The following is an 18,233-nucleotide window of genomic DNA, read 5'->3' on the forward strand; positions in this document are numbered from 1 at the left end:
AGCCTGGCCAATTCATACACAGAGTGGTTGAAGATGAGCTTACTTTAACCATTTTCCTGAGCAAGCTTCTTGAAGCTTTTTAAAGGCATGGATGTCACTGTTGCTTTCTTGAACAAAAAAATTCTTTCAAGCCCAGCATGTGCAAGGAGTGTGTTCTGCAGGGAACAAATCTGATCTTCATGTGCCATCCAACACGGCCTCGGCAATGTGAACCCTTCTTGCTCACGACAGTGGGACTTTTCACTAAATATCTCCATGTTGGAACTGGGCACTGGTCTGTGGATCGTCACACCCAGTGGAAGAATGGGGACTCTCACAGGTGTTTTAGTGCACGTATGGGCATGTTGAACATTTCAGATAATTTCTAATTAAAAATAGGTGCCTGTGGGCATTGCTAGGAACTTGGAGGAGAAATCCTAGCTGCCTTTATGCCGATTTGCATAACAATGCTTACAACAGCCTTGGGCTGTAATTTTGATTTTCAAACTCTGCATTCCCCGTTCCTTCCACAATTACATGGAAACCCATTTCCCTCTTTGTTCTTTTGTGGTCCTGCCACCCTGTGAAATGACTAAAACTCCTTGCTGGCTGAAGAGCTCTGAAGAGTTGTTGAAATCAATAGTTCTGAGCATCACCAGTGGCAGCCTTGATACTGGGGGGGCGGGGGTAGGGAACACTGTGTTCTGTCACTCATGCTCAAGGAAAGGGAAGAAAGATAAAGGGGCTGCTGGTAGCAACTGAAGGGAAGCCCTTGGGCACGTTGCAGAAGGGAAGGGTGTTGTTCTGCAGGTTCATTCATGCCCTTGAGCATGAAATGCCATTTCCAAGAGCAGTTCTGTGAAGTCCTGTATCTTTTCCCCTCCACTTGGGAGGGATCAGTGCCCTTCTGACCCTGACAAGGCACAGGAAACCACTGGAGCCGAGGGTCTGACTGTCACTCCTTCCTCTCCTCCCTCCCTGTTTTGGAGCACAGACAAATGGCAAAAGGCTGGAGCAGCACCCACTAAACTATTGCCATTGGCACTTGTAACCAATACATAGGGAGCTCAGGTAGATACTCGAGACACCTGTATCCTCTCATGCTAAGAAATTCATGCAAATTTATAATCCAGCCTCAAGGAGAGTAATAAAACTGTTGCCCTAGGTCAGGCTTTTGAAATGGACCGTGCAAGATGGGGTTTTGTAGAGGAATAGAGCAGCAGCACAGACAATGAAATGCTCAGTTAGCAGTGAGATTCTGGAACAGCATTCAGCTTGGCCTGTCTGCTTCTGATTAGTTCTTGATGGTTTATGCTCACATCCTTACAGCATCACCTCATGCATTCCCTTACGGCCTTTGTTTCCCTAAGGAATATAAGGGACTAAGTGATTCTAGTGGGAGCACACTTACCAACTCAGTCCTAAAACTGCAAACATAACAATATCCATGTCAGGACAGAGGTGCAGTGTTTCCCTAAATAGGCAAACAATGTGAATGAGGTTGAAAGAGGGAGGATAATGTTTGCTGTCATACACCATAGCAAGCTGGGGTGGATGCAGCCCTGTCCCCATAGTTGTTTGCACAGCCGAAAGGATGCAATGCACCACATGGTATACAAGGCTGGGCTGTCTGCTGAGTGCTGGTGAATGCTCTGGATCCCAGCTGTAAACGCACACTCAGCAGTGCCAATATGCTGTTAGCATACACCGGTATCCCTTGCTACTCAGTTATGCTGCTGCCTGGGTTTCTGCCTTATATTGCTATCGCCAACAGAGGATGAAGAAATTTTCCGGAGTAATTCAAGATTTCATGTACCTCTCTACCAAGCCTGATGTAAGTTGCAAATCTCATCCGAGAACCTGTTATTCCTGTGACATAAAGACATGCTTCAGCAATCCTGTTTAAGAATAAAAACAGTGTTTTGTTCATTGCTTTCAGAAATGAAGATGTGATGGGAAACCATGACAGGTTCCTGGGAAGCCTTTATTCTTTCTAGCTTTCTTTTACGGTTCTGCTACTGCAGAGAACAGACAAGCCTCACTACTTATATATAAGGTTCACTGAGCTGCTGCCTTTCCCAGCACCATCACTGCTGCAGCTATGCACTCAACAGCAGGACACAGAGATATCTCTTCTGTGTAACACCCACCTGCCAGACACTGCTGAGGACACAGCCATCCAGTTTCATCTCAAAGGATCGTGGTGGTGTTCTCTACGCCAGGTGAGGACTGTGATATCAGAAAGATTTCGGGATGGCAACTTCTCAACCTTTCTCCGCAGCACATGACCCTATGTGCCATGAATGCATGCCTTGTCGTGTGACTCAGTAATGGAAGATTTGCACTTTGAGGTTGGGGGATCTGCTGCTGCAACCCTAAAATTTAACCTCAGTGAGAAAACACCCCTGCTTTTAAACTCTGGATAGAGGCTCAGGAGTCCTGTAGTACAACTTCTCTTCTTGGCACAGCCCTAGGCTTCCTCATGAAGCCTCTCTCCGTCTCAGTTTCCACATCTACTGAACAGGAATACTATCACTTCTCCATCTCTGACTGGCACTGAGAGACAAAATGTTCTCTGAATGGAGGCTGGGACACAATACTGAAGTTAATTTATGGGAGATTGTAGTGGGATGATGGTAAATTTTTCTTTGAAAATACTGGCTCAGGCTCTTCCTCTCTAATTTGGATGGCTGCTTGAAAGATGTCACTTCCTCTGTCTTCTCCCCGGTTTTCAAGCTAGTTTTGTCAACAAGTACCTTCTCTATGAGAGCTCTGATAATCTCACCATTGCTTGTTCATGGGATCAATGTTTCAGAATCTCATGTCATGATTTGCAATTACTTTTTCCGAAGAAGGGGGGAAACCCCTTTCAGCCTGAAGAAGTGTGTATGCAAACTCCATTAAGATGATCTAGAATTTACCGCAAGGCCCAGAGGTGAATTTAAGAGTATATCACTTTTATTAACCTTTAGCCTGATGAAGATTTCATTGATCTAAATACTTTATTCTCATCTGTTTCTGCCTGAAAACATGAAACTGATTTTTATCTGGGCAAAAAGGAGGGTTATTGTTTTACAGCTTACTTTTTTCCTTCCGTAAAAATGTCTGCAAATTATTTTTCTTCAGAATGTGAGTTTTTCTTTGCCATGTCTCAGTTAAACCCTGCTCAGTCTTCCAATAACCTTCATGAAGTTCTTTTTATCCAGTCACCTATTTAACCATGTGTTTATTTTTCTCGTGATACCCCGTTGTCTTTTCATAGCTACTGTCTTGGCATGCAAGGTCTAACATAAAGCTTTTTATCGATCTGCTTCTCTCAGTGTGCCAGGTGACATCTTAAGCTAACCAGATTTCTCCTATTTTGCATTTCATCTGTGTCAGCGAAAACCGAAAATAACCTTCCTACCAACACATGCAGTTGAAGTCCCAGCTCTGTTCCTTGCTAATGCATGTCTTCCATCTCATGTGTAATTTATTGCACCTAGTGTTTTGGAAAAACTGTCATTGAGCCACAGGAATTACTGTGAAGAGAAGGACTTTTGGTTAATGGGCTGGACTGAGGATATAGGAGATCTGGGTTCTCTTCTTTGCCTGTAATTTCTTGCATGACCTTTGGCAAGTCACTGTTAGGGACAGAGAACATGTAATTTGCGATCTGTTTGTATGGTGTCTGTTTCAACAGACCTGTGGCCTCAGCTAAGGCCCATTATGGTAGAATAACCAACAAAACAGTCCAGGGGTGCAGCTAATTAGAGGCCTGGGCAATAGTAATGCCACAAGAAAATATATAATGGTGGTTTTTTAGGCAAGGATCAGATGTTACTAAGTGGTAATGTGAAGCTTCATTTCCTTCAAGGACCGTGCTGTTTCACTGGGCAGAGAGGAAAGGGAGGTTTGAGAAAGGAATGGCCTTTATTACACAAAGGATCAGCCCCCCGGATCCTGTAAGCAGGGGCAGACTAGTGCGTCTGTGCAACGCTGCTTTCTATGGGATGCAATCAGTTCCACTCCATCATAAGTCAAATGGTCTATGGTGTGAACTGGAGTTAACTGGAGGTTTGGTTGGCTCAAAATCAAGAATTATTTTCTACAAAAGAGAGAGGAAAACAAAAAACAAACAAACAAACAAAACCCCCAAAAGACAACAAAAAAGGGACAAGGCTTCAAAAGCAGTTTTCATTTGGCACTGAGGGTAGGAAAAAGAAAAAAAAACCCAACCACAATTATTTCCCCCCCAAATATTTATGAAAGTAAAAACCAGGACTAGGTGTAAACATTCATCGAGACATTGAGCTATGACAGCAAAGAAGAAGGTGTCAGCCAAGCTTGATTTGTAGAAGGGAACTGTGGTCTCCTCCAGCTGAAATGAGTGCCCTAAGCACTGGCATGTCACTTAACATCAGTCTCTCTCTTCCTTTCTCACTTTTCCTCCTCCACCTGAACTTAACCTGTGAAACAGTTTGGCTTTAACCCTTGGAACCGTTGAGACCAAGTATATCTGGCTGTACTTCTTCAGGGTGAAGGACTCTGTTCTTGGCAAGGAATGTCCATGCTATAACTCACTCTTCGTCAAGTCCTTGTCAGTCCCTGTGCCAAATGGTGAAAACTGTGAACCCCTCTTGCTGTATCTGTACTGTCAGTGTGGAGGGACAGTGCAGATTCTCTTATTAAAGAGAGAGAATAAGGCATTTCACTCTTTAATTAGGGATTGTCACAATGAAATTCATGTATGTTTTTTATCAGATCCACAATGCCTCACCTCCCTGACTTCAAAGGTATATTTTCTTGGATATGAACAAAAAACGTGCAGTTCTTACCCTGAAACACCTGTCCAGATTAGATATGCCACAGTAAGGCAATAACTGGGAATATGCAGTTTTGAAAGGCAGATTTTGATGCTCCTGCTGTATTTCACTTTCAGTCAAAAAAGTGCTCAAAACGGAGGCCTACAATTGAAACAATCTGAAAAAGGAAAGCAAACTGGAGGAACAGGAGACATCTGAGAAAAATGCCAGCCAGAGGCATCAAGAAAGTACAACGTGGTGGTGCTCTAACAAGACTAGCTGATATGTGATAGAGATTGATGGGGATAGAAATGTAATTGTAAAGCCACAGGCATCAGTAGTGAGAGGTGAAGTTTAGTACTGTACAGAAGGTGGCTAGAGTCCACTAAGGCACTTCATACTTGGTGCTGTGGTAGGAGGCAATGATCCTGGCCAGATATTTTGCCTAGAACAGAACTGTCTATAGCCAGGGAGGTGAGAGCCTGAGATGATCTAGCAATCCCCCATCTGACTTTAGTAACCCGTTTCATTAATTGGTCACTGTTATTTCAGTAAATGGAATTCTCTCCTGGGCTCACCGCTGGTTCAGACCCAACACTAGAGTGCATCTGTGGAAGGCAGAGCCCCTAGCAGACATTTGATGTGGTCAGCCTGGCTGAGTTCTGCCCATACTGCTGTGCTGACTCTAAAAAATGCTAATCACCTAAAACCATTTTCCAAACACACCTTTCAGTGATTCTTTTGTGGTAGTCATCGTGATGGGTCATTTCTCTGTCCACAGTGAAAGGAATGCATTTGACCTCAACTGGGGAAGTGCCCTCCTGTATCTCTGGCGTACAGTCCAGTCAGTTCCAGAGTTATTAACAGGTGTTCCGCAGTACGTGTTTGAGATGGATCTAATTTCTCACTATCAGTCACAGCTGAAAACGAAGCAGGCCATATCAGTGGGATAAGTGCTCCGGCACTACAGACACAGAGGTGACACTACAGTTTTTAGTGTTTTACTTCCTGCACTAGGAGCAAATCACTTCGGTGATCAGTGTGCTCGTCTCTCGGGAAGAGCAGCTTCGCTCTGCTCAACGCTGACACCACCTGACTGGCGAAGGGCAGCAGCAGTGGAGTGAAGGGATGATGGGAGGGTGAGGACGGAACAGGCTTTGATGAAAAGGAGGGCAGGTTCTCCTAGAGGAGGCAAAGATCAAAACTACAAAAAGTGTAAATGTGCCAGTAGGACAATACAATTTAATACATATTTTTATTGTGTTAGGGAAGACTAGTACGCTCCCTCAGCATTTTCTCACTGAGTCATCCAAGAAGGGGTAGCACATCTCCCAGAACAGAACAAAACCTAGTTTTGCTCTTAAGACTTCTGAAATCTTCAGAGAAGTCATTGGTGCATTTTAAGTCATTGCTAGCACTGACATAAGTCTAAATTGCTCTGCTTTTATGGACAGGGCCTCACACGAGAGGGTTACAAGACAAGTGGAAGGAGGGTTAGATAGCCAAATACCTCAGTTAGCTGAGCAACAGATGACTGTTTTGTGGGGCATGGCAGGCAGGGCTCATAAATAAAATTAGTCACTAAGAGGATCAGTCAAGTGAATTTAAGCAGGTATTTGATAAATAAGTTAGCAAGCTTTAAGCCTATACAATTCTCTTAGTGGACTAGGATTTCCACGCTGCCTAAAGTGGGTTTCAATCTGACCAAGAATAGCTACCTCTGAGCCTGTTGCCTAGATTTAGTGGAGAGAAATGTGTACTTCTGTAGCATAATTTATTGTATATGTGAATGTGAGATGACAAAAAACCATCAGGTCAGACGACTCATGTCCTGGAATTTCCTATTTCTTTCCTTTGACTACCAGGAGAGCTTAGTGGGACCAGTTCAGACTCAGACTAGATTCAGCAGATCTGTAGAGAGAAACATTGGGTGCTGAGTTCCCAAAACGTGCATTCATGTCTCATTCACAGGTCTTATATGAAACCAACCCTTTTCTTGCCCTATTACTTGAACAATCATTTGCAATTGAAGAACATGGGATACACTTGCAGACTGAATCTTCTGGTTTTGTTTTGGTCGAAAGAATTGCAGATCATGTGTCCTGAGAACACTCTGCAATACTAAACCAAAGTGCAGCAACTAGAAACAATTGTAAGATTAATTTTGAAAGTACATTGCTGCTGTAAACTAAATTGCTCGGGTCTCTAAGCACAAATATTTCTCTTGTGCTACAGATGCCATATCACCTTGTCTTGTGGCTAGCACTTATTTCTGGACCTGCCATCTGACTAGCTGACTGTGTTTCTCCCTGATCCTGAGTGTTCTTTGGGCAAGGTATTTCCTTATTCGCTCACTAAATGATCATTGATAGGAAGAAGGAAGAGCAATGCCATAAGACTATTTCAAGCAAACAGAAGAAGGAAGTCAATGTCAAGAAAAGTGTGGTGTGCTTCACCATTTTTTTCCTATGGTGACTGCTCTAAAAACAGTAAAAAAATGAATTCAGGTAGGACAAAGCATTTCAGAATGGAAAACATTTTGTTTATTTTCAGCTATTCTTTAACCTGTCAAAGCTCTCTAGGTAGACTTGAAGTAATCTTACCAATGAAATATTTATATTTTGGAGGATCCATTTCTTTTCTCATCTTTTAGTCTGCACTGTTAATTCATCAGTCCAACAAAATAGTAAATTGATGTAACTTAGTCCCTTTCAACAGCTCTTGGCTTTACGATTAAGTAGAGCACAGATGTACATTTCATTTCTTTCCTAACAAATGTGGTGACCTTTTTTAATACATGGATATGAATCAAGCCCTGTGCACAGTCCAAACCCAAGAGTTCATCAAAAGGTCCTTCACTTTCACACAGTCCTGTTGCAATTGTTTTGCCCTCACATAGCTGGAGGCCTTGTAGGAAGACATCAGTGTTGCTACCACAGAAAGTTTCCAACTGGGGCAGATCTGCTCTTGCTTTTTTAGGAATATGAAACAGGTCAGTGCCCTTTGGGTGATGAGTCCAGCTTCTTGCTATTGCAAAGAGCCATGCCGTATATCTTTCCTAATGCATTTTCCAAAGTCTTCAGATCAAGATCAAGCATAAGTTCTTTGTACTCCCTGTTATATAACATTTCTCTGAGGTCATTGTGGTTGAGAAATGGCCAACGGAGTTGACCGTTAGCACTTTGAAAAAAAAAAAAAAAAGATTAATTAATAGCTATTACATTCCACTTACTCTCTGTGCATCAGAAAATGAGTCTTGGAGAAGACTGCCTAAGAGTAACTGGATTCTCTAAAAAGACAATCACCTTGGAGAAAAGGCGCAGAGATAAAATAACACTGGAATTTCACTTCACATTATATCTAGATCCTGACTGAAGGGTCAGCTGTGCCAGAGAAACTGGAAGCGTGTGGACTGCACAGCATTCAACAAGACAGATTTGAAGACTGTTACTTTTACCATCCCAAACGCTGCTGGTGTACGCTATAATCACTCAATGTGTGTTCCCAAGTACAAAGAGGTCCAGGAAACTTAGGCAGCTTTCTTATCTCTCTGATAAGCTCTGGCACTCTCCCCATTGCAGATGATTTCCTTGCAGACTTCTGAACATATTAAACAAAAGAGAAACGCAGCTGGTCTAACTCCAGCAAATGCACTGACACAGGAGCTTCCTCTCACTCACTCGTTGGGATATCCTGTCGGTAGTAGCCATCAGTCAGATGTTACTAAATTCAGGTCACAGTCTCGTGAAAAACAATTACAAATGTTTAATACATGATACTTCACTCGGTGTCTTCAAACATTACAGCTGTGCACACATTCGAACAGAGACTGATAGTGTTGTTGGAGAAGACGAATGTCCTGGCAGAAAGATGAAGCACCAACTGTTTAAGCTTCTGAAGTCAACTATACATTACAGTCAATTCAGCCTTTAAGGCTGCATAGTGGAATCATTCTTTTAGCAAAGTCATATTTTCCTCTCACAAGGAAAGGGGAAAAAGAAAAAGCCTTCAATATCATCAGAGCTTCCTTATAAACCACCATGGCAATTTTTGACTGTGCTGCACACTGCAACACAGAATTAGACGCAGAGCTGAACAAACTGTCCTGGGCAGACAGCAAATTCACCAGATTTGTAACATATCTGGACTCAGTGCTACAAGTTTCAGTGAAAACCCAGAAGCTATTTTGCAGGGCATAGGATGAAGGTGGGGAAGGAAGTTTTATCCCCAAATTTGCCAGAAACCCTGAAGAATGTGTAGTCTAATTGTAGTCTCTTTTTTGGTTAAAAATAACAATTAGTCTTCACATCAAGTGGTTTATTGTAGATGTACAATGGGTTTACTTCTAGCTCCTTCAGGTATGGAGTTAGAGAGAGGAGCTATAAAAACCAATTGTTTCAATTGCCTGCCACAGCCCTTTTTTTCTGTTGATGTTACTTTTAGGGAGTGGTTCTGTACTAAACAGGAAAAAGTCTGCCTAAGTATCTGGATGTATTTGTTTTTCTTTAGAAAGAAGGTTGAAGCTCTTAAAAAGGTTTATTTGGAGATAAGACCTCTAAGGATGGCAGAACAATCAAAACCTTTTCCATTCTCTCTTCCACTAAAACACCACATTTGAGCTAGTCGCATTAACTTTGGGTTTAAAAAAAAACAAAAAAAACAAAAACCAGTTCCTTCCTGACTAAGGTAGAAACACATAAAACACTGGGAGCAAGATTTATTGGCTATTTACAGACTACTTTACATTCCATTTTCTCCTGGCAAATGCAAGCAAAGTAATTGTGTTGGCATGTACATGCATGGCCTTGTTTGCAAAGGGTATGGCCACATATCCCTGTGCAGCTTGTTTGATCGGTTGGTTTATTGGTGCACCCTGGCTGTACATTTCCCCTTGTTGTACTAGAGCTGACTGATGAAAAAAATCCCAAGGCATCCCTGGAGCCTCATTTCACTGTTGTCCTGACTCAGGTGAAGCGCATTTCAGCAACTTTTCACAAAATTAAATGTTCTGAAACTATTTCACTGCAATGTTCTGACTGTTCAGATTTATTACTACCACCCTAAAAGCTAAAATCTATGACAGAAAAGGAGGTTAAAAAGTTGAAACACTGCATTTTTATGCTTTCCTATCACATTTGAAATAAGTTGATATCACAGAAACGTCTGATCTTGTGGATCATTTTCCCATGGAATTCTCTTCTTTTGCAAAGTTTTCCATTAGTCCAAATAGCAGCAAGTTCAGTGTCCAGCTCACATACAGCAATATGTCCTTTGTATCGACATTCATATTTGCCTCTGTCTCTCTGCCTCTTTGTCTAGCTCTGTCCATTCAATAGTCATCCTAAACAAGTGGTACCCCTAAACAAGTCATTAGATAGGCAGTCAGGAGACCAAAGTTTTGGTTTTGTCACCGACTTGCCGTATAATTTTGGCTGTCACACATCGACCTCCAAACCGTTGCAAGAGCTGTTTAGTTAGACCTCAAGCTTTTCAGCATGGGACCTTTACTTTGTTGCCCAGCAGGTTGCTGGCTAATTGATGGGGACTACAGTCTTCTTTTGGCCTCTCACCACCATTACCCTACAAATAAACATGTGGATTTTGACTGGCCTTTTCCCAGTGTTTCTCTAGACTCACGCCGTTTTAAGCGTCCTCATGACATTATTTACTTGATAAGCTTTTTCTTCATTTTTTCCCCATTTTGACCAGTAAGTACATCAGTCTGGCAAGTCTGTGCCGGTGTTTGTGGGGTACAGACTTCTTGCACAGGTGTCACCTCTGTGCAAACAGCAGCTCCCACATGCAGCAAGTGCTGGAGAATTACAAGGAAAGGGACTACTCTCGGCACCGATGGGATAACAGGGGCATCCTCATTCCCTGGAAAGTCATCGGGTTTTGTCCCTTGTGTGCCATCCTTGCCAACCCGCTATTTTCTCAGCCCTTCATTCAGCTTTTCTTCATTCAGCTTTTTCTGTAGATACATGTTTGACAACTTTGCTGCCACTCTTGTGCACAGAGCTGCAGAGGCAGGCACTTTCAGGTGCTCTGTAGCACTGTCTGTAGCAGTCATTGAAAAAAAAGCCATACCACCCAAACGAGCCAGATGTCTGTGCTGCCAACTTCCAGGCAGCCTTTGCACAAAGGAGGGGATGCTGTTATCCATGGGAAGTCACAAGCCATTTCAGCACGAGTGCTTCTCAGACCCCTCCTGACAACCTCGCTCAACCTTGATTCCATGCCTTCCCTGCAGCAAATGCAGTGACTGGTTACATGAAGGAACAAGCAAAGCTGTGAGCAGTTGAATTAATACAGCCCTGTTCCCTACTGATATGTGCCGCCTAGTTGTTTCCTCTGACATCTAGTGAAGTCTGAGCTTAGATCTTAGCTGTTCCCTGCTGCTGGGGCATTCACAACATCGCTCTTCTGGGCATAACCTGGTGTCTAATAAAGCCTGAATTAACAGAACAGACTGCTTCTCAGTAGGGTGCACACATAAGCTGCATCTATACTAATAAATTAAACAATACTGGCGAATGTTCTCAAGCACTGGAACTTGACCAACTATGCTGTTAAATTGTGAGAATATTGGCTGGCATAGTTTTGACCAGAGAAAACCAGCACTCTTTTAAACAATTCCCAGGAACTGCTTAGGAGTTAGAAAAAGCCATGGTCTACCAAAATAGGCACCTGGACATGGTCACATTTTTGGGAAAGGTAATAGAGTTTAATAGTATGGAAACCATTTGTTCTGCACCAATTGGCTTCAGGAGCAAAGCACAGTACAAGGCATGTTTAATTCACTACTGTAGATGTAGCTATAGTTTATTTTTGCTCCACCCAGTTTTTGATTTTCGCAACACTTGTGGGAATGTAATGCCTTTGAAATGACCCCATTTTTGTAACATTGGACTGAAGTGACTGGTAGGAAAATGTGCACCCACATCCATAAGCACCTACCTACCAGCATATGCATACACCCAAACTCACATATGTGACATATGTGTGCATATATACCTATACATGTGTGTACTTAAAGACACACATGCATTTACAAAATTGTAAATGTAATTTCTTTATTAAAAGGCTTCAAAACCTTACAAAATCTTTTCACAGCTCCTTCTAGATATGTGGTTGAGAAAGCATTTTCCAAGTCACAGGGGCAGCGTTTGACAGTATTTCAGGGGAAGTTCTGTCCTTTTATCAAGTAGGAGATTAATTTTCTTTCCTAGGATCAGCTGGACTTTTTTATTTAAGAAATTCTAAAATCAACCCAGATATTGCTGGGACACACTGAAACTCTTGGTCCCTTGACTGGCTGTGGGATGTTGGAGTCTTGTTTTGTGCTGTTTGGAGCTGGAGGAGCCATTGCTGTGAAAGCTTTTGGGCTAAGCACCCGTGTCAGGGTCCACAGTGGATCTGGGTGCCTGGTCTGGGTTGTGCAGAGATCCCTGTCCCAGCCCTGTACATCCCTGTGCAGAGAGCCCTATGCTGTCAAGTGATTCACCAGCAGCCAAGAGCCCAGGGCAATGCCATACGCCTCGTTTAGGCTGTGCAAGTTCATACAAGGCTGTAAAAACAGCAGACCCCAAATCAGGCATAGATGCCATGCCTGTAGAAAAAGCAGAAACTTAAAGTCCCAATGAGCTTCCAAGGAGATAAGTGAGCTAAACCAGTTGAAATTCAGTGGGCCCATTTACGGTGACTAGACACCTCGCTGTATTCGCTGTATCAGGAATTGTTCTGAGAACCCTGCATGGCACAGATTGGATTTGGAGTTTTTTGAGTTTTATGAGCTCACATTTGGTTATGTTAGTCTCTCTGAAGTCCATGAACCTGCCAAAGATCCCTCAGATGACTCATGTGCATCTAGTCACACTGCAAAACCCAGGTTTGTCTGTGGGTTTTGGGGTTCCTCAGAGCCTGCCTTGAAGATAAGCCTGAAGCAAAATGCAAGGAAAGATTTCTCAGATTTGGTTTGGATTGCTCAAACTCCTCAGGCTGCACTGAGGATTTTGTCCCTGAGCCCTTTTTCTTAAAATGAGAGGTAATAACCCTCACTGTGAATAGAGCATGATGAATTTCCCCACTTACTGTTTTTGTAAGAAAATCAAGTTTTTTAAGGCAAGTTAATGATAACCTTTCCTCTACAGCACTCAGCCCTGAAGACACCAAGTTGGAACAGATGGGTAATGCACTGGTATTTTGCAACATGTTCAGAGAAAAAGCTGCACCCAGAAATTAAAATTAGGCTTTAGGTGCCAAATAGCAGAGAAGGGTGTTTTTGTTTTTCTTTTTAAAGCATATGTTCTCGTAAGCAAGCAGAAGAGTTCCAGCAGCAGCCTGGAGGGGAGAAACACCGGCTGTCAGGCAGTTCCTCTGACATGCAAAAGCCAATGATTTACCACGTGAGCAGCACTGAGTGAACTTCCGAAGGCCTGCAGCCCCTGAGTTGTTTTGCATATCTCTCACAGTGCCAAACTGCAGTTCCAAACTCTGGGTAAAACATCTGTACCCTGCCCACACAAGAGGAATGCTGGAGGTGACCCGGGATGAGGCAGATGAAGATGATTGCTCTTTTTTGCTTTGTTGCCAGGAGGCCTAGAAGTCACCTTTCTCCATTTTTTCCCTTTAGAAAGCCTTGTGTTTGGGAGATTTTTTTTCTTTCTTTTGATTTGTCTATGATATCAAGCCTTATTTAAGCAGTGGATGGTTATTTCTGAGCTTTGAGTTGCTAAGCTTGGCATGTGACTGTTTCACAGAAATCCCTTTTCCCAGTCCTTGGTCAGATATCTGAATTAAACATGAATACTTTGATGCGAATTAATAAACACTGGAACAGGTCTTCATTATTTGTTCTTCTGTTCTTGAATCTTTTATGAAATGCTGTGTGGATAAGTTTATAATCTTTGTTATACAGACAAGACGTAATGTAAAATGAAGCAGATGTATTCAAAGAGAAGATCAACTTTTTCACTATTAGGTTTTTGTAAGAACAGAATGTAAGTTGAAGCTATTTATGCTCCTTCAAAGGTCACCGTTTTTAAAAGTTGATCAAAAAACAACTGGAAAAAGAACTGGTTGAGACAAACACGAGAAATTGGATTTCAAGCACCTGCATGAACTTCATGTGATCTAGATTAATACAAGCATTTTCTGCAAAAGGAAATGGTGGCAGGTACGTCTTTTGAACACAACAGCTAAAGAGCGGATAAAGGAACAGTAGTAGTTACAATTTATCAGACTTTCTGAAGGTCTCAGAAGAATCTTTGCAGGAGACTTTTCAGAGAATTGAAATAGTCATGCATGAGATGTCAGGCTCTTTCATGAATTTGGAGCTGTCAAAAAATCTGGAAACAAAGAACAATATCTTTTTCCAGTACAGCATAAAATTAAGCCCCAGATAGCCTAAAGGGCTCTGTTATGCTCATGATATTTGTTAGGTGTATTGGAAATTTGAAAGAAGCAGCCTGTAGTGATCAGTGAAACAGAAATCTGGAAGGTTATGCAAGTATTTACATAACTTGTGCTACCAGCTGACACCGAAGAGTTTTATTGGGATGTAATAAAGCCAAGTGAGTGGTCATTATGGTGGCCAAAGAGTTTCAGTGCTTTAGCAAATGCAAAGTTAATGCACTCTGGAACAAATATTTTGAACTGTGTGCTGTGAGGTTCCTACACATTCAGGAATGAGGTTTTTATGACCTTAGGCTCTGGAAATTGCCATGAGAATGACTGCAGAATCTCTACCTCTACACATATTTAAGATCATGCATAAGAAACATCTCTCAAAGATTACTTGATCCCGATTCAGCACTTGGGGAGGGACTAAATGATCTGCCTAGGTCTTTTCTTAATAAAATATTATTAGGCAGGTCAGTGTAAATATTCACTGTATAAATAGCAGCATTCAGAAGAGTAAGTCAGTATGTTAAGTGTTCTATATATATTTGGAAATATACATACAGATATATATACTCACCTGGAAAGATGCGCAGGCACACACCTCAGCACACTGCTGCTTTGTTGTAAGCAAGTCCTTGTAGCTCACACACAAAAGAACTGTGTCCATCCAGAACTACCATTTCTGGAAAACATAACCAGCAAGTCTCCCAACCTGCCCAATGTGGCAAAACTTGAACTCAAGCTCATTTCTGGCCAAAGTGTGCTCTGCTGTGTCTGTCCTTACTCACAGTAAGCTCTCTGAATCACATCAACCTCAGCACAGTTGTCCTCTGCTGGAATGCCTCTGCAGAGCACCAGCAGAGCCTGGAGCAAAGAAACAACTGGTTCATTTTAGCCTGCCTTTGCTGTTGGGAGTTTTCACAGGAGGAAAATTCCCAAATAGGAATGACCTGCAGGAGAGCAACAGTGTTACTTGTAATGTTATAAACAACACAAAACTGGCGAAGTTGTCTCTCAGGGTCTTAGCTGGACCTTCTTTCATGCTACAGATGGGGGTTAAATTATTAAGTCTTTATCTATATGCATAATTTTACATGTTTTATATGTGATATACACATTATTATGTACCTAGTTGTAGGGATTTCTGTTCTAGCTACGTTAGAAGTGCCAATATGCAGTGACACAATTCTTGCATTACTTCAGAAAGGAAGAAAAGCAAACTCTGATGCACGCACATAAATAGTTAACGCTACTCCAAGATTATCAGCATTTTTAGATTTTATTAAGAAATAAGCTTGCTTATCAGTCAACGTTGGTGGTGTAGGTCAAGTTTTCCACTTCTATTAACTCTGATGAAGTTCTGCCAACATTAGCCAAGTTGTGCCAGTGTGCGCCAGCTGAGTAGCTGGCTTTTAGAAATGTATTCGTTCTCTTGTCTTGACCTCAAGCTGTTAGTAAAAGGACTAATCCTAGAGTTAGTTGTTCCTGGAGTAGGCATTTTTCTATACCCTGTTTGCTTTCTCCATCAGTTACATGAATTTTTTTCTTTATATGGAGAAAGCTTCAGGATTGTATAGAAACCTGATTACTAAGTTATTAAATGTGTGAAACCTCATACCTAAAGCACTACTGAATTTATAAAAACATCAATAAACTCTGTCAAGTAAAGGGGGGGGGGGGGAAGAGAGAGACTAGAAAAACATAAAGGACATTGAGTAAGACTTCCATAACTTTCCTTAAATGCATGAAATGCTCCAAATTATTTTGCATGTTGACAGAAATGTATCAAAAGTATTTTGTTGCTGTATATGTGTTTTAGCGTTTTAATGGATACCTCTGCCACGGTGCCTGGTGTATACTGTGGATTATGATTGCAGGTTGTGCTGGGAGTAGACTGGAGTGGCAGCATTATACAGCACTCAGGTGCAGCATTATGGCTCACAGCCAACAGCAGCATACATGGCCAGGAGAGAGACTGATTCTCATTTGGTTGAGGATCCCATTCCCCGCTCTCTTCATGAGAAGGTAAGCCGTGAGGTGTTCACTGTTTTTGTCTTGTGGAACAAAGACTGAAGGCCTACTGAAGAAAAAGCCCATGGTTCTTGCTGTGCTGTACTGGCACCATGCCCTCCTCTATTTTCTTCCCAGTGTTCTTACTTCTTATCTTGTTGTAGCTACTGCCCAGTTCAAGAACACTGAAGCATGCTCAGAGCAACTTTCAAAGGCTACAGGTGTGTGAGTGCAGAAAAATCTCCCACAGAAATCACGGGGTTAGGAAGGGTGAGGTCTGCAGCACAGATTTATGGATCTGAAAAGCATGGAGTAATCTGATTTTCATGGTGTGTAGCTCTAGTTTTATATTCAGTGCTCAAAGGTGTTTTCTGGGCATTAGAACTTCATTGTTGTTACTTAATTAAATTATTAGAATTGTCACTGGCATGATTTGCTCCAAAATTGCCAACTCCCAAACAGGTCTTGCACACAAATGGGATGTTAGCACAGGCCAGGTGTCATTCCGTAAGGACTGTTTGCATGTAGCCATCATATATTGGCAGGAAAGGAATTTAACAGTATGGACATTGTGGTGGTTTGACCCTGGCTGAATGCCAGGTGCCCACCAAAGCTGCTCTATCACTCCCCTCCTCAATCAGACAGAGGAGAGAAAATATGATGAAAGGCTCGTGGGTCCAGATAAAGACAGCGACATCCCTCAGCAATTACTATCATGGGCAAAACAGATTCAACTTGGGAAAATTAGTTTAATTTAGTTTAAATTATTCAAACCAGAAGAACACCTTCACCCCCAACCCCACCCACCCACCCACCCTGCTTCCAAGGCTTGACTTAATTCCTGATTTTTCTACTTCCCCCCCCCCCTCCCCCGGCCCGGGAGGCACAGGGGGACAGGGAATGGGGGCTGTGGCCAGTTTCTGCCACACATTTCTGCCACTCCTTCCTCCTCACACTCTGCCCCTGCTCCAGCCTGGGGTCCCTCCCGCAGGAGACAGTTCTCCATTAGTTTCTCCAACATGAGTCCTTCCCATGGGCTGCAAGTGCTTCATGAGCTGCTCCAGCGTGGGTCCCTCCCATGGGGTGCTGTCCTTCAGGCACAGCCAGCTCCAGTGTGGGTCCCCACAGGGTCACAAGCCCTGCCAGCAACCCTGCTCCAACACGGGCTGCCTGCTGGGCACAGCCCCCTGCCCCGCTGGGGGCTCCATGGGCTGGGGGCACGGCCTGCCCCACCGGGGGTGCATGGGCTGGGGGCACGGCCTGCCCCGCCGGGGGCTCCATGGGCTGGGGGCACGGCCTGCCCCGCCGGGGGTGCATGGGCTGGGGGCACGGCCTGCCCCGCCGGGGGTGCATGGGCTGGGGGCACGGCCTGCCCTGCCGGGGGCTCCATGGGCTGGGGGCACGGCCTGCCCCACTGGGGGTGCATGGGCTGGGGGCACGGCCTGCCCCGCCGGGGGCTGCATGGGCTGGGGGTGAATCTCTGCTCTGGCACCTGGAGCAGCTCCAGCCTCCTGCACTGGCCTGGTGGGCTGCAGGGCTGTTGCTCCCACAGTGTCACTCCTCTCTCTCACTGGCATAGATTTTTTTTTTTCCCTTCTTAATATGGTTTCACAGAGGTGCTACAACTGTCACTGATGGACTCGGCTAGTGGTGGGTTCATCTTGGAGCCGGCTGGCCTTGACTCCATTGGACATGCGTGAAGCTTCTGGCATTTTCTTACAGAAGCCACCTCTGTAGCCCGTCTGCTGCCAAAACCTTGCCATGCAAACCCGCTACAGACATAGACTCCCGAATACCAGGAGGGCTTGATGCTCAAGAATAGTCCTAGATGTTGCTGTGGAGCACAGAGGCTTATGTCCACCCTACATGACCATCCAATATCTTTACTGTACTAATTATTTCACACAGCACTTAATTAACTTTGAGGGAGGGTCATACAGCTCCATGTCTGTCCAGACAAGCCAAATGCCTCCAGAAACTCATTATATAATGTCTTTCTCATCATCATGCCTTCAAAACCTCCATCAATTTCTTTTAGATTTTCCTTTTGAAGCAGTA

The sequence above is a fragment of the Falco cherrug genome, chromosome 3 (assembly GCF_023634085.1).
Source record: "Falco cherrug isolate bFalChe1 chromosome 3, bFalChe1.pri, whole genome shotgun sequence".
In the NCBI taxonomy this organism is placed as follows: domain Eukaryota; kingdom Metazoa; phylum Chordata; class Aves; order Falconiformes; family Falconidae; genus Falco; species Falco cherrug.